At 44.8% G+C, this 25,160-nt stretch overlaps 1 protein-coding gene across 1 annotated transcript in view; it reads left to right on the forward strand.

Moving 5' to 3' along the window:
- The window catches only part of LOC126248187 (excitatory amino acid transporter 1), a 286,678-nt gene that overhangs the window by 237,387 nt on the left and 24,131 nt on the right, over window positions 1-25,160 (forward strand). The gene's annotated exons all lie outside the window — the stretch shown is intronic.

A 25,160-nucleotide genomic window follows, 5' to 3' on the forward strand; every position in this document is an offset into this window, starting at 1 on the left:
CTTTCACCGTTAAATAGTCTAGTGCAGACACCTATAAACGCCATACTATTCCTTTCTATATTTATTCAGTTTCGAAGATGTATTTAAGCATTTACTGCCAGGTTAAAAATGATTGTGCACAATGTTTCGGTGACTGGCAATTCATTTTCTTCTGAAACTGTGAGCGATGAAGTTGAATGTGTTCGGTGTCTGGATCCAAAGTAGAGTGAAAAATACTGTCCGCAGCAAACCAACATTTTTAGACTAGCTCTAAACAAGTCATCGAAGCACAGGCAACGATAACTGAAACTCACACGACCAGTAAAACTGCAGTTTCAAATATCGTCCTTGTTACATTAAAGCAAAAAATGCAAATGGGGAAGTATTGCACTCATTCCTAGATGTAAATCCAGACACAACAGTTACATCTTCATTCGAGGCAACAAACCACCTGTTAAACTCCAGGAGTCGATCCAATATTTTGGGCATGCGTTTCTCAAACATTCTGACTCTCTAAAGGTTGGAAAAAAACTCTTTGATCAAATGAAATATAATAATAATCTAGGCCTATGAAACGAAGTCCAGTCCCGAATGTATAACTGCCAGGGTCCTTTCAGAGTATGCTGATACAATAGCTCCGTACTTAGCAATCATATACAACTGCTCGCTTGTAGAAAGATCCGTGCTCAGAGAATGAAAAGTTGCACAAGTCACACCAGTACCCAAGAATAGGAGTCATCCGCTAAATTACAGACCCATATCACTTACGTCGATTTGCAGTAGGGTTTTGAAACATATATTGTGCTCCAAGATTATAAGTCACCTCGAAGAAAACGATTTATTAACAAACGGCCAACACGGATTCAGGAAATATCGTTCTTGTGAAACACAACCAGCTCTTTATTCTCGCGAAGTAATGATTGATATCGACAAGGGACGTCAAATTGATTCTATATTTTTAGATTCCCCTAAGGCTTTTGACACAGTTCTTTGCAAGCGGATTCTGAGTAAATTGTGTGCCCATGGTGTATCTTGTCAGTTTTGTGACTGAATTCGTGATTTCCTATCAGAAATGTCACAGTTCGTAATAGCTGACGGAAAATCATCGAATAAAACAGAAGTAATATCTGGTGTTCGCCAAAGACGTGTTACAGGAACTCTGTTGTTCTCGATCTACGTAAACGATTTGGGAGACAATCTGAGCATTTCTCTCAGATTGTTTGCAGATGATGCTGTCATCTACCGTCATGTAATGTCGTCAGAAGATCAAAACGAATAGCAGAATGAGTTAGACAAGACTCTGCATGGTACCAAAAGTAGAAATGGACTCTAACTCATGAAAAGTGTGAAGTCACCCATACGGGCACTAAAAAGAATCCGCTAAATTTAAGTTACACAAATCACACAAATCTGTAGGCTGAGAACTCAACTAAATTCTTACGGATTGCAATTACGGATAACTTAAAATGGAACGATCAGATGCATAAAGTTGTGAGGAAAGCAAACCAAAGACTGCGATTTTTTGGCAGAACACTTAAAAAAATGTGACAGGTTTACGAAACAGACTGCTTACGCCACGCTTGTCAGCCCTCTTATGTAGTGAGAGAGATCCGTATCAGATAGGATTGACGAAGGACACAGAAAAAGTTAAAGGAGGGCAGATCGTTTTTTATTGTCGTGAAATAGGGAAGAGAGTGCAACGGATATGATACACGTATTGGAGTGGCAGTCATTATAACCAAGGCTCTTTTCACTGCGTCAGGGCCTTCTTATAAAGTTTCAATTACCTACTTTCTCCTCATAATGTGAAAACATTTTGTTGGCCCCCATCTACATAAGGAGAAATGATCACCGTAATAAAATAAATCAGAGCCAGGATGGAAATATTTAAGTGTTCATTTTTCCCACACTCTGTTAGAGAGTGAAACTGTACAGAAGTAGCTTAAATGTGGTTCGATCAACCCTCTGCCAGGTACTTAATTGTGAATTGAAAACTAATGATGTCGATGTAGATGAAGTAAGACTCCACGGCAACCGAAAAACGTAGACGAAACAGAGAAACCAGACCAGATTCAACTTAACAGCTCAGAAAAACATTCCACTGTACGTCCACTCTGCACAAAGAATGACATAAATAAGGCCCTTTGCCGGCAGGGGTGACCTAGCGGTTCTAGGCGCTACAGTCTGGAACCGCGCGACCACTACGGTCGCAGGTTCGAATCCTGCCTGGGCATGGATGTTTGTGATGTCCTTAGGTTAGTTAGGTTTAAGTAGGTCTAAGTTCTAGGGGACTGATGACCTCAGAAGTTAAGTCCCATAGTGCTCAGAGCCATTTGAGCCAATAAGGCCGACAAGCGTACCACTGATGTCACAGAATAATGTTACATGGAAACTACACCAATCTCGTTTACTATCTCTAGTAGAGCTTTTCCACAACATATTGAGAAGCTACTATTGAAAAAACCTTTTTATAGGACAGGTGACAGAAGGAGAGGGGCCCTGCAGACATTAGGCTTCCATACTGGCTAGCCAGCAGAAACTAAAGGCTGAAAGGAGCGCAAAGCTAGGATACACATTACAACAGGCCTAGGAAATCCACGGAAGATTCCGGAAAATTTTAAAATCGCACAATTTGGACAAGCAGTCCTTCGACAGACGACATGACCATAACGGTATTGTGCATAATCATAAAATCAGTGCAGAAAACATGCCTGATTCCCCAGAGTTCCAATTCACGACTCTAGATTCTACAGAGCAAGAGAGTGAAAGAATGAAAACAGAATTTTCGACGAGTGCCTCGTATGCTCTTAGCCCAATTAGACCGACTTACAGACATATGAATGAGGAGATGGATAACATCGAAACTAAGTAGCTTCCCGGCTCTGGCCATCGTAGATCTGTTACACACGCATTTGTTCCCCAGCGCCGGCAACTTCATTGTGCATGTCCGTTCGCTCGATGTGGATGGAACCTGACTAGGCCAGCGACATACATCTGTGTAGAATGCCCGCCCGGTTGGCCGTGCGGTCTAACGCACGGCTTTCCGGGCGGGAAGGAGCGCCTGGTCCCCGGCACGAATCCGCCCGGCGGATTCGTGTCGAGGTCCGGTGAGCCGGCCAGTCTGTGGATGGTTTCTAGGCGGTTTTCCATCTGCCTCGGCGCATGCGGGCAGGTTCCCCTTATTCCTCCTCAGCTACACTATGTCGGCGATTGCTGCGCAAGCAAGTTCTCCACGTACGCGTACACCACCATTACTCTACCACGCAAACATAGGTTTGTGAGAAGTTCCCTGGGGGGGGGGGGGGGGGGGGCGGCGAACCGCACAATAACCCTGGGTTCGGTGTGGGACGGCAGAGGGGTGAAGTGGAGTGCGGTAGTCGTCGTGGGGTTGCGGACCACCGCGGCTGCGGCGGTGACTGAGCCAATCCGTCGTTTCTAGGTCCCCGGTTAACATAATATAACACAATGTGTAGAATCCTCCTTAGCTTCGTTCATCTTCCTACGGGAAATGGACATTACCACATGATTTAGAGCACTGATTTTGGTAGTCGACTTATAGGTTGGGGCTGGGAAGGGGATGCCCTCTGCCGCTTGTTCTGCCCAGCCAAGTGAGCTGCTAAAGATCCCCCCATCCCCCCCCCCCCCCCAGACAACACCTGTGTGATGGGAGACGTAATCCACGACTTCGTCCCTCCCCTCAGCAGTGACACCAGGAGGGGTTACCACAAAAAGGAAAAGTCATTCAATGTGTTATGGATGCTAAGGACAAATAACGCGTAGATAAAAATGGTTCAAATGGCTCTGAGCACTATGGGACTTAACTTCTGAGGTCATCAGTCCCATAGAACTTAGAACTACTTAAACCTAACTAACCTAAGGACATCACACACATCCAGTCCCGAGGCAGGATTCGAACCTGCTACCGTAGCAGTCGCGCGGTTCCGGACTGCGCGCCTAGAACCGCTAGACCACCGCGGCCGGCAACGCGTAGATAAATTTTAGGTATAGGGAGGTAAGAAATTGGTATTAACGTCTGGGCAGACAAAATCCAAATCTTATCTCCCTATACTTCAGATAATTTTGTGCGCTATTTGTCCTTATCATCCAGAGAGAGAGAGAGAGAGAGAGAGAGAGAGAGAGAGAGAGAGAGTTGCGGTTTACACCTTCTGCCCAAGCTCTTGTTCTGGTAATCCTTTACTCGTGCTCTACCTTCATCTGTGCTGATGTGCTGGTCCTACATCACCTTTTACTGATTTTCTCTGTCCACCCATCTCCATAAGTCTATTACTCACCGGGCGCTAATGACCTTTCTGTGGAGCGCCCTACACATACCGCCACCACCACCACAACCATCATCTATGACTCGTAAAATTCTCCTGTTGACTCGGTGATTATGAGCAGTAACGAACCAATAAAAACATTGTTGAGCGCCTATGAAACCCTATTCATTTACACGTGATGATACTGGCTACGAGTTATGTCGGTGAACTCGGCGAGACACCGAAAGCTTGTATATCCATGACCGCCCAAGTGCTGTTAACAAGTCGCGCAGATTGATCGGGACAAGGACCAAGACGCACAAATAAGTCTCGATAGTATTTTACATACGCCCAACCTGACTGAAGTAAGGTGATGTGCGATATTACACAAACACGATCCTGTTCGTGGAACTTTCTTCAGCCCATTGCGACACCATTCGACAGCACTGTCTTGTTGAAGGCACAGGCCGCCTTTGGGGATATGTAATCGAACAAATGGATGCGCATGACAACAGCAGGTTCTTCATTAACCTTTGATTGATGAGAGAGAATGGAAAATTATCACGTACCCCATTTCATCTGCTGTGAATATCACCACAGCCGGCCGTTGTGGACGAGCGGTTGTAGGCGCTTCAGTCTGGAACCGCGCGACCACTACGGTCGCAGGTTCGAATCCTGCGTCGTGCATGTATGTGTGTGATGTCAGGTTAGTTAGGTTTAAGTAGTTCTAAGTTCTAGGGGACTGATGACCTCGGTGTCGGGCTGGGCTATCACTTGGATGGGCAACAATCCTGTCTGCCGTGCGCTGTTGGCAAGTGGGTTGATCTCAGCCCTTGTGAGACAAACTGAGGAGCTTCATGATTCAGTAGTGGCTCTGGTCTCGTAAACTGACATACGGCCAGGAGAGCGGTATGCTGACCACATGCCCTCCATATCCGCATCGATTGACGCCTGTGGGCTGAGGATGACGGCCGGTCGGTAACGGTACCGTTGGGCCTTCATGGCCTGTTCGGGTGGAGCTTAGTTTTGTTAAATTTCCGAGATCAGCCTTTACATATAGACAGAAAAATACGGCGTGGGAACTATAATTTAGTGATATGTGTAGACGGATACATAAGGCTGCTTGTATCTCCCAGGATGGGATGACGTTGAGGTGGTCAGTATACTGCCAGAAAGGTAACAATTACTTGTCTCCACGGCGACAGTTTCCGCCTCTGTTGTTCGGTGGTGGTGTTGGCACCGATAATGACTGGCCGAGATGTGGATATACACCGCTTTTCCATCGCCCGCTGTTAGTCTGTTCGCTAACAGGTGGAGATGAAAACGTCTGCTAACCGCCCTGACTACAAGTGCGTTTAGGATACATGAACTTTTTTTGATATCTTGCTACATATTGTCAAAAAAAGTTAGTTAAACGTTAACGTAGTCTGTGTAATGGTTTTGCTTATATGGCTTTTTAAACTACCTGTGTTGTGTTTCATTCAAATGTACGAGGGCGGTTCAGAAAGTAACCTCCGATTGGTCACAGTGCGGGTTGTGGGGGGAGTAGCGACGCCATCTGTGCGTTCACGCACTCAACAGGTCAGTCGGCATCAAGCCGTGGTCGAGTGAACGTCGTACCTGCGCTAGTGTAGTTTTTGTGGCAATTTGAAATGTGTGCTGCAATAGAAAACCCCGCCAAATGTGAAGTGCGTGCTGTCATAAGGTTTTTTACAGCCAAAGGATATTCTGCAGCAGCTATTCATCGTGAGCTTTGTGCCGTGTACGGACCAAGAGTTATGAGTGAAGGAGTTGTCCGTGAATGGGTACGTTTATTTAAAAGTGGACGAGAAAACGTTCATGATGAAGAGAGGAGTGGTAGACCATCATTGGTGACTGACGAACTCGTTCAGACAGTTGATGCAAAAGTTCGTGAAAATCGACGTTTCTCAATGTCGGAGTTGTCTACTGGTTTTCCACAGATTTCTAAGACTCTCTTGTACGAGATAGTGACAGCAAGATTGGGTTACCGTAAGTTCTGTGCACGATGGGTGCCCAAAATTCTTACCGACCACCACAAAACTCAAAGAATGGCCTCTGCATTAGACTTCCTGTCACGTTATGAGGACGAAGGAGAACCATTGTTAAACAGAATCGTGACCGGTGACGAAACCTGGATTAAGTACGTGAACCCTGAGACAAAAGAACAATCAAAGATGTGGGCACATTCAAATTCGCCTACCAAACCAAGAAAAGCCTCGCAAGATTTTTCTGCCAGAAAACTGATGGCAACGGTGTTTTGGGATGCCAAAGGGGTGTTGTTGGTTGAATTCATGGGACGTGGTACGACCATTAATCAAGACGTGTACTGTGAAACAATAAAAAAGTTACGACGGGCTATACAGAACAAACGCAGTGGTATGCTGACTTCCGGTATCGTTTTTTTGCACGATAACGCCCGTCCTCACTCTGCTCGCAGAACAACGGCCCTTCTTGAGTCCTTCAAGTGGGACGTTATCAACCATCCACCTTACAGCCCAGACCTGGCGCCAAGTGATTATCACCTCTTCATGCATTTGAAGAAATGGCTCGGGTCACAGCGGTTTGATGACGACGAAGAGCTCAAAGATGCGGTCACAGGCTGGCTCCAGGCACAAGCGGGTGATTTTTATGCAGAAGGAATTTCAAAGCTTGTGAAGAGATACGATAAGTGCCTCAATCGCTATGGAGACTATGTAGAAAAATAGTGCAAAGATGTAGTTGTAAGATGTATATATTAAAATGTTTTTATTTAACTTGGTGTATTTTTTTAAATCAACCGGAGGTTACTTTCTGAACGGCCCTCGTATAAACAGCAGTACCGAGCTAACAAGAACTCATTTTCAACGGTTAAGAAATGGGTTGCTGAACTGAAACTTGGATGTCTTTATTTTGAGGAAGGTCCATGAGAAGGCAATCCCAAAACCTTAGCCACAGACGGAAACCTCGAAAAAGTGCGCGTTGTGGTACTGGACAATTCGTGGTTAGAGATGTGTACAATAGATGACAACGTAGGTACATAAGAAAGAATACCGTCAGTTATAATTAAGGAAAAAAACTACGAGAAATCTTTGTGCAAGATTTATGCCGTGTTGCTCAGTACTGACGAACAGTAAAAGTGAAAACATATTTTCAGAAATATTTGGAGCTCATTAAAAAGAATCCAATTGATTTTGCGGCGCTGATTTGCGTTAGTATGGCAGTGCTCCACTACTTGACGCTACAAACGAAACAGCAAGCATCGGAAACTTTAAATCCCGGTACCCGGAACCAAATAACGGGTTAGTCGATTTTATCTGCTGGAATGTTTATAGCCAGTGATTTCTGGGCTGCAAAAGGATTCTTGTTGTCGATTACCTTGTAAAGGACATAACGACAACGGGCGTGCACTACGCAAGTTGCCGGTCTCTGAGACCGAGCGGTTCTAGGTGCTTCAGTCCGGAACCGCGCGACTGCTACGGTCGGTCGCAGGTTCGAATCCTGCCTCGGGCATGGATGTGTGTGATGTCCTTAGGTTAGTAAGGTTTAAGTAGTTCTAAGTTCTAGGGGACTGATGATCTCAGATGTTAAGACCCATAGTCCTCAGAGCCATTTGAACCATTTGAACTAGGCAAGTTTCTTTGTCAAATGGGTGAAAAAATACGATGAGACCTCTAGATATAAAAATTCGGGAAGTATTTTTCAGCTCGAAAACGTACTCAAATTGTGAGGAATTTAAAGTACGAATTGTCGGAAGAGCCATCTCTTCATCATATGTGATATTTGCCTATTTTATCATTCGAAGCTGAAAAGCAAGTGCATTTTGAATATTCATCCTGCCTGGGTAAGTAGGCTTGCAAACAACATGTCATTAAATTGCGATTACTTGACGGATTTTTCGTCATGCAATTCTAATCATCATCTATAAGCGCGACACACCGAAGCTTGTTGTACTGCATATACAGGGTGTTTCAAAAATGACCGGTATATTTGAAACGGCAATAAAAACTAAACGAGCAGCGATAGAAATACACCGTTTGTTGCAATATGCTTGGGACAACAGTACATTTTCAGGCGGACAAACTTTCGAAATTACAGTAGTTACAATTTTCAACAACAGATGGCGCTGCAAGTGATGTGAAAGATATAGAAGAGAACGCAGTCTGTGGGTGCGCCATTCTGTACGTCGTCTTTCTGCTGTAAGCGTGTGCTGTTCACAACGTGCAAGTGTGCTGTAGACAACATGGTTTATTCCTTAGAACAGAGGATTTTTCTGGTGTTGGAATTCCACCGCCTAGAACACAGTGTTGTTGCGACAAGACGAAGTTTTCAACGGAGGTTTAATGTAACCAAAGGACCGAAAAGCGATACAATAAAGGATCTGTTTGAAACATTTCAACGGACTGGGAACGTGACGGATGAACGTGCTGGAAAGGTAGGGCGACCGCGTACGGCAACCACAGAGGGCAACGCGCAGCTAGTGCAGCAGGTGATGCAACAGCGGCCTCGGGTTTCCGTTCGCCGTGTTGCAGCTGCGGTCCAAATGACGCCAACGTCCACGTATCGTCTCATGCACCAGAGTTTACACCTCTATCCATACAAAATTCAAACGCGGCAACCCCTCAGCGCCGCTACCATTGCTGCACGAGAGACATTCGCTAACGATATAGTGCACAGGATTGATGACGGCGATATGCATGTGGGCAGCATTTGGTTTACTGACGAAGCTTATTTTTACCTGGACGGCTTCTTCAATAAACAGAACTGGCGCATATGGGGAACCGAAAAGCCCCATGTTGCAGTCCCATCGTCCCTACACCCTCAAAAAGTACTGGTCTGGGCCGCCATTTCTTCCAAAGGAATCATTGGCCCATTTTTCAGATCCGAAACGATTACTGCATCACGCTATCTGGACATTCTTCGTGAATTTGTGGCGGTACAAACTGCCTTAGACGACACTGCGAACACCTCGTGGTTTATGCAAGATGGTGCCCGGCCACATCGCACGGCCGACGTCTTTAATTTCCTGAATGAATATTTCGATGATCGTGTGATTGCTTTGGGCTATCCGAAACATACAGGAGGCGGCGTGGATTGGCCTCCCTATTCGCCAGACATGAACCCCTGTGACGTCTTTCTGTGGGGACACTTGAAAGACCAGGTGTACCGCCAGAATCCAGAAACAATTGAACAGCTGAAGCAGTACATCTCATCTGCATGTGAAGCCATTCCGCCAGACACGTTGTCAAAGGTTTCGGGTAATTTCATTCAGAGACTACGCCATATTATTGCTACGCATGGTGGATATGTGGAAAATATCGTACTATAGAGTTTCCCAGACCGCAGCGCCATCTGTTGTTGAAAATTGCAACTACTGTAATTTCGAAAGTTTGTCTGCCTGAAAATGTACTGTTGTCCCAAGCATATTGCAACAAACGGTGTATTTCTATCGCTGCTCGTTTAGTTTTTATTGCCGTTTCAAATATACCGGTCATTTTTGAAACACCCTGTAGAAACGCTGTGTTCCCTAATGTGACTGTAGACCGATGAGTAGTGCAGTGGTTAGACACTGGACTCGCATTCGGGAGGACGACGGTTCAATCCCGCGTCCCGCCATCCTGATTTAGGTTTTCCGTGATTTCCCTAAATCGCTCCAGGCAAATGCCGGGATGGTTTCTTTCAAAGGGCACGGCCGACTTCCTTCCCCGTCCTTCTCTAACCCGATGAGACCGATGACCTCGCTGTCTGGTCTCCCTCCCCAAAACAACCAACCGATGAGTAGTACTACGTACAAAACATGTCTCAGTCGCTGTGGTCCACGCCGACGCCTAATGTTTATACGTTCCAAGGTCACTGCTTATTGCCTGCTGTTGCCTCTGCAGCGAATCTGTGGAGGCGCATTGTACGAGGATTATTATGCACAGCCTCAGGTATATCTTACTGAACATAATATGTCAAAATCGAATTTATATCGTAACCGCTGTTGGTTGGTATACTGAAGTCGTCTGAAAGGACTGCAGTCGAATTTCCCTTGTATTGAAAGCCCAAAAGCAGCTTGTAAAATTAACTTGTCCTCGTGAAATTCAGCGTTCAGTCTACATTTTAAAACATTTACTTCATTGTCCTTCAATGCGGTTGTTGCGCTTCGTATTTCAAAGTGTGTCCTGTGGTCTTAAATGTTCTGTATCACTTATAGTACTATATTATGCAAATATTTTGAAATTAATGGTATTATAAACTGTTGCGTGGTTCTATAGTTTCACTGCGTTTGTATCTTCTGCTTACACCGAGCGAGGTGTCTGTCACAGAGGTCAGCATATTGCACTGTCGTTCAAGAGGAGAAGGCTTGAAATTCTGGCTCGGACATCAATACGTTTCTCGTGGTTTTTTCTAATCGAGTAAGGCGAAAGGCGTGCTGTACTGGTTCCTTCGGAATGGACACGGTATATTTCGTTACTTACCCTCGTCCAAATCGAGATTTTGCTTCGTTTCTAATGACCCCCGTCGACTCCCATCTTTGCTAAGGAGTCTCCAGAGACAATCAGCTGAATGTCATTTACCTGAACAACAGTGCCTTGCCAACCCCTAGGTTTCCAGCAAATGGCCAATGGCTAAGTTCCATGGAACAGGTCCAGATATGGGACCTTGTGGAGAAGCATTTCACTGGAAAATGTTTTCCATTTAACAACAAGTTCACTGCAATAACCGAAACTCCATAATATGCGGTAGAAAGGAAACGAAGACTATGTAACAATATGAACGTAGAAGAGCAACACACATTGTCAAATGCCTTTGCTACAGTTAACGTTGATAACCTACTTCACCTGTGGGAGAGTTGTCATTCTAAAGAGCTATTCCTTTCCGAATCCAATTTTTGTTTGTCTAAGTTCGAGGAGCTGTCAGTGTGCTTGAAAACTGCGGTACCAAAGGTGCTCTTGGACCTTTGTCAGACAATTTTTAAGGAAGTCTTTGGCTCAGTAGAATTTGTTAGCAGTTTTCTTGATTATGGCAGCAAACTGTCTTTCACACGGCCGTTACTCTTCCTAGTATTAAAAACTCATTTACGATTTTTGTTAAGCCTGGGACAATCGATGTTTTTTGTGTCTAGATTGATATCAACAGAACCAGTTTCCGTCCTAACTTACGGTTCATGATTGCCTACTGTACCTGTTATCGTACATAACAAATAGTGACAACGTTGTTGGGATACGATTCAACTACATGCGTTTGGAAGCATGTGTGCACTTTTAAATTCAGCTCCTCGTTGTCTGGAAACAAGATGTGAAGCAGATTCTCTAAAGAATCCTTTCAGAATTTTGTCGTGGCTCTGTCTATTTATTTAAAGCAGACACGACTGATGGTTATACTTCAGTATTTCATAAGAAACTGGATAAAATGACGCCCTTGGGAGTGTCATTTCGTTGCATTATTTGCAACACAAGTTTTAAATCGTTCGCTCCGTAAAGAACGTTGTCTGCATTAATTAATGCTAATAAATTCTCTAGTTCACCTGAACTGACAGATCTTACATTCTGATTCAGAATGCCAACGGATATTTCCAAGTCTCTAAGAGAGCTGCACGTATTGCCCGCTCTAAACGTGAATTCTCCACCGTGCCTTACCTCGTTAACTAAGCAATTTAAGGTTGTGTTCATTGTCTTCATTCAGAATAAATTAAATGCAACAGCAACAAATAAAAAGCTGGTTTTGAGATGGAAGAAACAAAACAGCAACGGAAGTTTCTCAGAATCTAGTTCAAGACTTCAGATTTGCACTATTATCTAACGCAATGGTTCCCAACTTGGAGATAATGGCTCCCCTGAGGGGTACATGGAAATTTTCTGCCGGGTAAAAACCGAAAAAGTTTCATTGTGTTTCACGTGTGCTACTAAACTAAATTTTTTTTATAAGATCATTACTAGCATACCATTTTTTTAGACTCTAATATTGATTATATAAATTATCAATGATTACTTTTCTCTATTACCAACATTACACGTGAAATTGTGCGGTGGACGTGACAGGTTCCTCACATAGTCCACCCACTACACACTTACTTTGTGCTTTGTGCCACACATCAGTGATGATGAAAGAAGTAAAACACATAAGCAGCAAACGCTAAGTATCTCAAGAAAATGTCTTTTCCAAGTCGTGGCTAGTTCCTGCAGTCGACCATAAATGCTAAATTGTTTACTTTGAAACAAATAAATGAACTGACAGCACGACAAGACAGTAACTACATAAGGGCTGCTGTAGTCCTGCACACAATCAATTGAATTACAAACAGTAAGTAAAGTGGCACATTTCAGTCTGGTTTATGTTAGATGGGGATGTAGGCCGCTACTAGAGAGAGGTGTGCTGTAGGGGAAGAATTTTTTGTGACAAGTCTCTTCCTCAATGTGGTTAGTTAGCTTTCTTATCTGAGGAGGCGTTATAGGTAGCCCTCGCAACGCACCAGGAATTCCCTCGGGATGTGAAAGATTTTTGATTATGGTAACAATCGAAACGAAAACAAGGAATGTATGGGTTTGGAGTATAATTTATTATGTACACTAACTGACAAGGCGAGGCCACGACGTTGGAATCATGGATTTACTTCAAACTTTGCACACCTTTAGTAGACCATTATAACATCATAATGTGCTAGCAGTAAGGTGCACTACTATGGCAATTCCGAAAAAATCGTAAAAGAAATTTTACGCGCCTATTATGTAACTGATCTATCTGTGCGAAGGTGTTGGCTGTAAGTAGTCATTGTGGTCAAGTGGTTAGCGATTCCACAAAGTAAGAGGGTCGTATATGAGGGTAAGATTCGAATCCTGCTAAAGTTATTCTTTAATATATATTTTTTCATCACTGGTCACATTACTTAATTTATACGACATTGAAGAGGTAATATAATGAAAGAAAAAACCCACGTGTATTTTCATTAAGGTGTAGTGAATTTCATACGTTATTTGTCTATTTACTGTTTTTAAAGAAATTTCAGGGATGAGGGACAGGTTTGGATATTCCAAGTCAAACCTCGGTAAATAATGACGCGAATGGCGTTATTCAGTAAGTCGCAATGCGCCAGACCACAAGAATAATGTACAGTTACTCGTCGGATGTGCTCTCGACATCACACGTTGCAGGGTGGTATTTGTCACACGCACATGGAAAACATAAATTGAAACGGCATCTATTACACCGAATGAATGCAGTTGTCCCGCATTTAAAGCGAGTGTTCACAGTTTCTAAGGGAAAACACACCTCGTTGGCGTTTTGAAAAATTTCTCTTTGTTCCGAAGTATAGATTAAAAATTAAGTTTGAGCGGGAGTGGAACCCTCTTGTCATACACGTTAATCTAACGAAGCTCGAATGCTAACCACTTTTTTAAAATCTCATTTCTGTTCGTTATTGTCCGTCGGATATGTTCGGGGCAGACGTCCCATGACACCCCTTTAAGTTCATCGTAGATCCATTCACTCAGTTTTTTTTATTTATTTTTATTACAGAGGGCATCTAACGCTCTGACCGTACACACTGAGCTACCGTGCCGTATCCACTGGACCACCATGAACTCTAATGTCCGGCACCTATTCACAGATACATAAGTCACATAATAGAAGCGTAAAACTTCTCTCGTGATTTTCTCGGAATTGCCATAGTAGTGCTGGCATGTTATTGCCTACTAAAGGTTAGAAAATTTGAAGTAAATCTTTGATCCCAATGTCGTGGCCTTCCTTTATGAGCAAAACTGTGAAAAACTCAGGGGCAGTGGTCTAAGAAAGGTTGGGAACCACTGTTATAAAGCAACATGATGAACTACTGAGAGGATGTGATACTGTAGTTACTGGAATGGAGTCTCATTCGGAAGGAGCGGGAGTCATCCCAGCATTTTGATGTTAAGCTTTCGTAGTTATCCTAAATGGCTTTATTCAATATTTAACTTACGTTATCTCGTCCCACTGACTTATTATCCCGCCGCCAAGACATCCACTCGACGGGGCGTTTATTTCTAGACCGCCTTTCTGCAGCCTATATGTTTTATGAGAGTGAACAGTTCAAGTCTCAAGCTACATGAACGAGGCCGACAGCTGGATCGATACACGGGACAAAACGAATGCGTGGTGATGCGGTATGTTTGGAGTTAATCGTCATCCTAGGCTGTTGACCAAAAACTACGTTCGTAACAGCAAATACTATATGTGGGTGGATGTAGTGTAGAACAGTAACCTTCCTCCAGTACATTCATGGGTTTATATCCCTAAAAGTTAACGCCCCTTCCCTTCTCGCGTGGAATATCTAAATCTTCTTTGCATTCATGGACTGTGCGGCTGGTCCCGGCGGAGGTTCGAGTCCTCCCTCGGGCATGGGTGTGTGTGTTTGTCCTTAGGATAATTTAGGTTAAGTAGTGTGTAAGATTAGGGACTGATGACCTTACCAGATAAGTCTCATAAGATTTCACACACATTTTTATTCTTTGCAACACGGCATATCGGTTCTTCCTCGTCCTACTTGTTGCCTTTATACATCGCAAATAGCCATCACTGGCCCCCAGAAGTCACTATCCGTGAAATGCAGACTGGTACTGAAACAGCCTATACATTTTCAGTCATCCTACATGTGTCTCATTTTTATTGATCATTTTGTAGCTCCCTTTGGCGAAAAGAGGATTGAAATTCCAGTAAAAGAAAAGGGATTCAGTTGCATTTCCGTCACAAGACAATAACTGTGATGTCCATCGACGTATGAAGAACGACTGTAGGGTAAAGGCCAGATATAAAAACACTGCACGTCGATGAGCGGGTCTGCTTACATCATCAGAAGGCGGTGAAGGAGCTGCTTCTAATCTTGCAAGCTGTGAGTGGCTGTCTAATGTACGGAAAACTGTTTCTACCCGTGCTGCTGAGCAAATAAGCAGTTACCCGTCGAACTTCACGTCGCTGTAGTAAACGTCCTTTGTGTGTAGTATGGGCTGCTAATGAACGTTTTGGACAATAAACAATGAATGAATACCGTCTGCTTCTAACTGTAAACGTGGTGAGATTGAAGATGACGATTTCTTGGGCTCAACTGTGACGCAGGATGAACTATGGATGCATCACCGCGAGTACTCCGCTTAGCAGCGTCACGCGACGTTTACTCGCAACAAAAAGTCTGAGTCATACAAGGTCATCACTACAATGTTTGGGGGCTAGGAGGAGTTGATTCAGCCTGACGTAACGCCGCTTTGGAAAACATTTATCTCAGGAGCATGTGTCACACACGAAACGTAGACGTAAGCGAAGCAGAAAAGAATCAGTACGCACCAGAAATTCATGTAGACTAATGCAATAGTGTAAAGCTGCATGCCTGATGATACTTGAAATGGACAATAGCTTTACAAACTTAATATGAGAGAACTAAATTTCACACTGTAGATGGAATAGACACGAAAACATTCGCTGACTCGCTGTATACCCATGTATTAGGTTCTGTAGGCAAGTATTAGTAACAAAGTGGCTATAATTATTGGCTTTGACAATAAAAGAATGGTAGGTTAGTAAATTTTCCGCTACGAGAAACTCTTCTTACATCTCTTACTCGACATCTCGTTTTATTCTACAACGTCTAAGTTAATATTGGCTTTCCCAGTACCTTGGTTAGTCCAGGTTCTGAAAAAAAAAATTAAACTTCTACCTCAATAAGCATCGATGACACACTGCCGATGTACTGAAGCTCCACTACTGACTCAGAAAAGTACAAAACCGGTACATCCAGAGACCGTTAGCCCTTAGAACATAATCAGACTCGAAGAATGGATAACCCAGGCGTCTGGCTCTTATTAAAGCCCTCGGCGAAAGCTACTCGGATTGCGAAATAGTCTCTCATAACAATGGACGAAGGTACGGAGTTTATACTTATATGGATATGGTGTCTGTTCTTTCGGACATGTCCGAAAGAACAGACACAATATCAATTTAAGTATATAGTTCTGGCAACACCAGCCATGATCTTCTTCTTCTGTGCAGATGCACACATATTCCCCGAACTCTTACGGGACTTGGAAAGAATGTCTTCCACGAGTAATGAGTGTGTTGGGATGGAACACTCGAATGTAGGGTGAAAATGTGGGTCTCGCGGGAGGCGTGCGCGAGATAGACCCTGCAGTCGCGCTATCCTCTGTGCCCTCGGTGGCTCAAATGGATAGTGTGTCTGTCATGTAAGCAGGAGGTCCCTGTCGGGGCACACATTTTCACCTGTCCCCGGTGATGTATATTAACGCCCGTTAGCAGCTAATGGTATTAATATAATTCTAAGGCACGGAGGTGGTTCAGACTATTATTATTAACGGGGTGAAGCCTGTTCGGGAGGGCTATAGTGTTTTGTTGACTGATCACTATAATTATTTTGGCCGTATGATGTTTTATATCGAACTCCAAGGTGTTTAACGTAAAAACAAATATTTTCTGGGAAGTTCTTTATAATGTTTCTTGGCTTAGGTCAGTATACCAGGCACATCTTTCATTTTATTGCATACTAGCGACCCGCCCCGTCTTCGCACGGGTAGCACAAAGTACACTATGTGATAAAAATTTTGTATTCGTGGGGATCCACAGCCTCCACATGCTTAATCAACGTAAACATTGTACGTAGCACGCTGTAATGCGATGTTTATTTAATCGTGCGAATAGCTAGTTTCGACCAAGCCTCATTGTCAAGGACATTTTCAACATTTGTTCAAAAATCAAGTAGCTCTGAGCACTATGGGACTTAACTTCTGAGGTCATCAGTCCCCTAGAACTTAGAACTACTTAAAACTAGCCGGCCGGTGTGGCCGTGCGGTTCTAGGCGCGTCAGTCTGGAACCGCGTGACCGCTACGGTCGCAGGTTCGAATCCTGCCTCGGGCATGGATGTGTGTGATGTCCTTAGGTTAGTTAGCTTTAAGTAGTTCTAAGTTCTAGGGGACTAATGACCACAGATGTTGAGTCCCATAGTGCTCAGAGCCATTTGAACTTAAATATAACTAACCTAAGGACATCACACACATCCATGCCCGAGGCAGAATTCGAACTTGCGACCGTAGCAGCAGCGCGGTTCCGGATTGAAGTGCCTAGAACCGCTCGGCCACAGCGGCTGGCGTTCTGAAGTCGGAGCTAAGCGACGCTTGGGGAGGTGTAAAGAGCGACGGCACTGGACAACGGAGCACTTCGAACGAGTGATCTGGAGTGATGAATCACGCTATAACCTTTGGCAATCCGATAGAAGGATTTGGGTTCAGCAAATGCCTTGAGAACTCTACATGCGATCATTGGTACTGTTAACATTAAAGTTTAAAGGAGGTAGTCATATTGTACTGGGGTGCTTACTGTGGTTAGGGTGTGATCCACTTATTGCCCTTAAGAAATCGCCAAACGTGGAAGTATATGAACACATTTTAAAGCATTGTGTACTCCGTAAAGTAGAGCGATAGTTCGGAGACGGTGATTATATCAATACGACAATGCACACTGTCGTAAAGCAGATTCTGTGACGCGATGGTTTGCAAACGACAACATTCCTAAAGTGCACTGGCCTGCCCAGAGTCCGGTCTTGAAACCAATGGGGCACCTTTGGGATCAGTTAGAAAGTCGACTTCACTCCAGATCCCAGCGTCCGAAGTCATTACCTTCTCTGGTTTCAGCTCTTGAGTAGGAAAGAGCTTTCATTCCTCCCAAGACATTCAGACACCCCATTGAAAATGTCCTCAGCAGAGCTCAACCGCCATGAAGGTAATATATGGACACACGTCATATTAATGTTCACTAATGGGTATCAAGATTGTTTTGATGAGATGAGTGTGTCTACGGCCGGACGATTTGTCTGACGTCGCTTTAATAAATTACACACATCGATGTTACCTGTGCGTCAGTCTCTCTATTAGTGAAAACCACATCAAAATCCCTACAACAGTTCATGATATTAGCGTTTACATATGGACAGAAAAACACGGCGCCGAACTTGAATTTAGCAATATACGTAGAGGTATTGCTAAAAAATAATCTGCAAGGTTTTTTCCAGTTATTTCATAATTTGAGCATTTGAAATGAGATTATGCATTGGCTAAGAGACTGGAGCCGTAGTCCGCAAAAGCAGAGGTGAAACGCATCAGGACAACTGATCGAGGTGTTGCAGTGGTCAAACACTCGACCCACATTCAAACAGACGCCGGTTAAGATTGATGTTTTACGATGCTTGCCCTAAACCGCTTAAGGCAAATCCCAGAAAAAAAAAAGGTTCAGATGGCTCTGAGCACTATGGGACTTAACATCTGAGGTTATCAGTCCCCTAGAACTTAGAACTACTTAAACCTAACTAACCTAAGGACATCACACACATCCATGCCCGAGGCAGAATTCGAACCTGCGACCGTAGCAGTCGCGTGGTTCCGGGCTGAAGCGCCTAGAACCGCTTGGCCACCGTGGCCGGCAAAATCCCAGAACAGTTCCTTCAAAAACGACGTAGCCCATCTCCTTCCCCGATCCGAGCCTGTGCTCCGTCTTGAACGACGTCGTCGTCGGTGGGACGTTGAACATTAAACAACCACTCTTCTTCCGTCCGGATATTCATATGCAACATTTCCTCTGTTTCTCACAAACAGTTCAGTTATTTGCCGTAATAGAACTCTTGATACGGTCACGGTGTCGTTTTCTTCTTCCTGTTCTTAATCAACTAAGCTACTGCTGTGTAACTGACGACGTCGATGGGATGTCAAAATGTAGGTATCGCTGCTATTACAACTTGGCACCTTCTATATGATCAGCAGAATACATTGATGCAAGTAAACTGAAATGGCTTCGTCGATAAATTTATGAGATCCTTTTCTACGCCTGTGGTCTGTGAAGTGTGCAGTAGAGAGTACTTTCGTTTGTACCACATATTGAGGGCCAGTTCACGGACAGAACGTGGGCAGAATGAGTGCTTGTACGCCTCTTTGGGGGCTGATATTCGTAACTTTTTTGTTTTACATGTTGGTACCTGGTTGCTACGGGTTTATTTATCGATTTTAATTTTTAACTGTAGTTCACTGTTGCTGTTTGAGTTTATATACTGTCATTTTGTCATTTGTAGGTAAATACTGTCATTTTGTTATTTGGAAATAGTGAATGGAGCTATGGATTCTGGAAAATTGAGTGCCAAGTGGAGATATCGAAAGCTTCCGGCATATTCCTCTGTTTGAGTTCAATAAAGGGGTGACTGCAACGGAGGCAACCATAAACATTTTCGCCGTGTGTGGGGATAATGTCGATGGACGGCGCACGGTAAGAAAATTGTTTTCTCGTTTTAAGGTGGATCGTTTTGACAATAGTGACTCTCAACGTCCAGGAAGATCGTTAAACGTATTAATTCACAATGATTCACGCAAGTGTACTCGAAAAATGGCACATGTGATGAACTGGGATCAGTCCACCATCGTGCGACATTTGCGTGCAATGGTGGAGATTCAGAAATCGGGTGTATGGGTAGATTGAACCCAACCAAAGCAGCAGTTCCTGCGTACGAAGACCTGCGCGCATCCACAAAAGATAATATTATGCCTCTGGTGGAACAGTGACGGTGTGGTGTATCACAAATTGCTTCAGCGAGGTGTAACCATCACTGCTAATATTTGTCAACAACTGAGACGTCTTGCAGACGCAGTCTAAGAACAACGACCAGGAAGACGACGTGAAGTGACTTTACCCCACGATAACGCCGCCCGCATTTTGCTAGACTCACAAAAAACACTATACAGGAGTTAGGTTTGTAAGTCATTCCACACCACCTTATTCACCTGATCTTGCGCCCTCAGAATTTCATCTTTTCCGCTCTCTGTCTAACATCCTTCAAGGAGCTTCCTTTCCGGAAAAAATACGCTGCGATTATGGCTCGACGAGTTCTTCGCCTCAAAACCATGTGATTTCTGCAGCCGAAGAATGGAAATGTTACCCCAACGTTGGCAGATGCTGTAAATACTGAGTCTGTGCTATGCGTATCTGTTGTGTCTATTAAACTTACGGAGAAACGCTACGAATTTAAGCACCAATAGTATAATTTCATCTTCACGACTGATACGAAGTCAATATTTAGGGGTCTTAGGAATATTACTACCTGAAATTGGATTCTTAGAATGTTCTTAGGAACTCATGCTGGAACCGTATTCACCAATTTCCAGCAATTTTATGGTCGCAACCATTCATCGACCTCGAAAACATCAGTCCTCGGATAACCGTGCACAAAAGCAAATTTCAAAGTAGATTTACGAAATAATATAATGTGTCAAAGAAAACACATATTTCATATCGAAAGTATCATAAGGTGAAAACCAAGACATTGGTTGTGTCCACCCTTCGCCTTTCACGGCCTGAACTCCGCTGAGTACACTTTCAATGAGCTGTCTTAATATTTGCGGAGGAATGGCAGCCGATTATTTCTCAAGTTCAAATGGATCTGAGCACTATGGGACTTAACATCTCAGATTATCAGTCACCTAGAACGTAGAACTACTTAAACCTAACTAACCTAAGGACATCACACACATCCATGCCGGAGGCAGGATTCGAACCTGCGACCGTAGCGGTCGCGCGGTTCCAGACTGTAGCGCCTAGAACCGCTCGGCCACCAACGGCCGGCCGAATATTTCTCAAGAGCCGTAACCGGAGGAGGAAGTCATTTTGGACGCTAGGGCTTGAAACGAAGTTGACATTCTGACTCCACCTAAATGTGTTCCAGTGGATCCAGGTTGGGATTTTCAGCAGGACAGTCCACTTCAGGAAAGTTATTGTCCACACACCATTGCCTCACATGTGTTGCTTTACGACAGGGTGCAGTCTCACTCTGATACAGTCAATCGTCGTCTCCGAAATACTCCTCTGCTGTAGGCAGTACACAGTGCTATAAAATATGTCCCTATCCTTCCGCGGTTAGCATTTTATTACGCGCAATAAGGAAACCACACTCCGACCACGAAAAGCGCCCCCATACCGTAACACCAACTCTTCTGTACTTCCCTGTTGGCCTTCCCCGTGATCACATGCAACGTCCTCCAGGAATTCGCTAAACCCAAACTCTTACACCACCTCATGCATCGCCTAACATGGTCCTTGTCCGTCAGTACGTGATGACTGGGTGTTGTGTGATGTCCTTAGGTTAGTTAGGATTAAGTTGTTCTAAGTTCTAGGGGACTTATGACCATAGATGTTAAGTCCCATAGTGCTCAGAGCCATTTGAACCATTTTTTTCCCGTCAGTACGTGCGGTCTGCCTGGTCTTGGTTTGGCTGCGGTTTTCTTCTTCGCGTTTGCACTTCACAATCACAGTTAACTTGTCTAGCTTAAGGAGGTTTGAAACGTCCCTGATCGATGTGGACACTCCGATGACACCGAATGACTAGTCTAAAAATGTGTGTGAAATCTTATGGGACTTAACTCCTAAGGTTATCAGTCCCTAAGCTTACACACTACTTAACCTAAATTATCCTAAGGACAAACACACACACCCGTGGCCGAGTAAGGACTCGAACCTCCGCCGGGACCAGCCGCACAGTCCACGACTGCAGCGCCTGAGACCGCTCGGCTAATCACACGCAGCAATGACTAGTCTACATTTGAAGTCACTGAGCTCTCCGACGGATTCTCCTGTTACTGCTTCTCCACTGACAACACAGTACTCGCTGTCACCTTTTACATGGCGTGTCTGCTTCTCGTGGCCTCTAGTGGTCAATTGCGTATTACATACCGTTGTCTGGATACGTTTCAGCAGATAGTATACTGGAGGCAGGCGTGCAAATAAAGTCAGACTTGACCTCCTGGCTTATTGTTGCTTGTCGTTGTTGAAAAGCATAGATTCTGTTACTGAGGAATGGCGCTTACGTAGCGTACACGAAAACTGCGGTAGCCGCGCGGGATTAGCCGAGCGGTCTATGACGCTGCAGTCATGGACTGTGCGGCTGGTCCCGGCGGAGGTTCGAGTCCTCCCTTGGGCATGGGTGTGTGTGTTTGTCATTAGGATAATTGAGGTTAAGTAGTGGGTAAGCTTAGGGACTGATGACCTTAGCAGTTAAGTCCCATAAGATTTCACACACATTTCAACATTTTGAAAACTGCGTTATTGATTTCATAAGACCTGCATTGATAAGATATCTAGGTAATCTAAGGCTTCGAGAGTTGTTCGCAGGCGGAAAATATAGAAATAAAATATATAACACGGTTACAATATTCCTCTGTTCAATCTGACTTACCTGAAATTGTAATTTACAACCGGTGCACACACTTACTGCTGTGTAAGTATCATAACAATGAACGTATTTGTAGCAGATGGCAATTCTGCGTTCACACGGATACATTGCTATATACAGACATACACACATCAAAAAAAAAAAAAAAAAAAAAAAATTGCATCACCCCGGTTCCCAGAACTCATAAAGATAGACGTTGACTGTGGATATTGTATCACATGCACAGTCCCTTTGACTGTTCAGATATGTCACTAAACCCGTCCGAAGATGTAAACAACGATGCATGAGCAGCGCCTATTAGATGGAGGGGATCCGACAGACTCTCAGTTCCAGTCATTCCACCACGAAGGAGGTACACGGCTCGTGTTGTCTGTAGTTCAACCATGCCTAGACGGTCAATACCGCGGTTCGATCGCTTCCGCATTGTTACAATGTGCCAGGAAGGGCTCTCAAAAGGGAAGTTCAAAAATGGCTCTGAGCACTACGGGACTTAACTTCTGAGGTCATCAGTCCCCTAGAACTTAGAACTACTTAAACCTAACTAACCTAAGGACGTCACACACACACACACACACACACACACACACACACATGCCCGAGGCAGGATTCGAACCTGCGACCGTAGCGGTCGCGCGGTTCCAGACTGTAGCGCCTAGAACCTCTCGGCCACTATGGCCAGCAACAAGGAGAGTGTCCAGGCGTCTCGGAGTGAACCAAAGCGATGTTGTTCGGACATGGAGGAGATACAGAGAGACAGGAACTATCGATGGCATGCCTCGCTGAGGCCGCCCAAGGGCTACTACTGCAGTGGATGACCGCTATCTACGGATTATGGCTCGGAGGAACCCTGACAGCAACTCCAGCATGTTGAATAATGCTTTTTGTGCAGCCACAGGACTTCGTATTACGACTCAAACTGTGCGCAATGAGTGTCGCATATGCCTTCAACCAGACAATCGTCGGAGACGTGCTTGGAGGCAACCAGGTTAGGCTGAACGCCAGCGAGTGCAACAAGGTGGAGGTGGTGGTGGTGGTTAGTGTTTAACGTCCCGTCGGCAACGAGGTCATTAGAGACGGAGCGCAAGCTTGGTTTTGGGAAGGATTGGGAAGGAAATCGGCCGTGCCCTTTCAAAGGAACCATCCCGGCATACAAGGTGGAGGTTCCTGCTGTTTTGGGGTGGCATTAGGTGGGGCCGACGTACGCCGCTGGTGGTCATGGAAGGCGCCGTAACGGCTGTACGATAGGTGAATGGCATCCTTCGACCGATAGTGCAATCATTTCGGCAGCATATTGGCGAGGCATTCGTCTTCATGGACGACAATTCGCGCCCCCATGATGTACATCTTGTGAATGACTTCCTTCAGGATAATGACATCGCTCGACTAGGGAGGCCGGCATGTTCTCGAACATGCCTCTGATAGATTGAAAAGGGCTGTTTGTGGACGACGTGGGCCCCCAACTACTCTGAGGGATCTACGCCGAATCACCGTTGAGGGGTGGGATAATCTGAACCCACAGTGCCTTGATGAACTTGTGGAAGAGAACGTGCTACTGGGTTTTAGAGGTACCGGTGTGTACAGCAATCTGGACCACCACCTCTGAAGGTCTCGCTTTGTGGTTGTACAACATGCAATGTGTGGTTTTCATGAACAGTGAAGAGGGCGGAAATGATGTTTATATTGATCTCTACTCCAATTTTCTGTACAGCTTCCGGAACTCTCGGAACCGAGGTGATGCAAAACTTTTTTTGATATGTGTATTTTATCTGTATTCTGCTGGTGTATACTTAGAAAAGCCGATATAGATGTGGAAGGTGGCGTTTATTTCACATGATTTGACTTATTCATTCATGTGCACGTAGCACTGGATATGCCACATTGCCACCTTCGTGTGTCACGATAGTACCGTCAACAAGATATTTTGTTGTTTTTAGTATCAAATATACACTCCTGGAAATTGAAATAAGAACACCGTGAATTCATTGTCCCAGGAAGGGGAAACTTTATTGACACATTCCTGGGGTCAGATACATCACATGATCACACTGACAGAACCACAGGCACATAGACACAGGCAACAGAGCATGCACAATGTCGGCACTAGTACAGTGTATATCCACCTTTCGCAGCAATGCAGGCTGCTATTCTCCCATGGAGACGATCGTAGAGATGCTGGATGTAGTCCTGTCGAACGGCTTGCCATGCCATTTCCACCTGGCGCCTCAGTTGGACCAGCGTTCGTGCTGGACGTGCAGACCGCGTGAGACGACGCTTCATCCAGTCCCAAACATGCTCAATGGGGGACAGATCCGGAGATCTTGCTGGCCAGGGTAGTTGACTTACACCTTCTAGAGCACGTTGGGTGGCACGGGATACATGCGGACGTGCATTGTCCTGTTGGAACAGCAAGTTCCCTTGCCGGTCTAGGAATGGTAGAACGATGGGTTCGATGACGGTTTGGATGTACCGTGCACTATTCAGTGTCCCCTCGACGATCATCAGTGGTGTACGGCCAGTGTAGGAGATCGCTCCCCACACCATGATGCCGGGTGTTGGCCCTGTGTGCCTCGGTCGTATGCAGTCCTGATTGTGGCGCTCACCTGCACGCCGCCAAACACGCATACGACCATCATTGGCACCAAGGCAGAAGCGACTCTCATCGCTGAAGACGACACGTCTCCATTCGTCCCTCCATTCACGCCTG

The sequence above is a fragment of the Schistocerca nitens genome, chromosome 3 (assembly GCF_023898315.1).
Source record: "Schistocerca nitens isolate TAMUIC-IGC-003100 chromosome 3, iqSchNite1.1, whole genome shotgun sequence".
NCBI lineage: Eukaryota > Metazoa > Arthropoda > Insecta > Orthoptera > Acrididae > Schistocerca > Schistocerca nitens.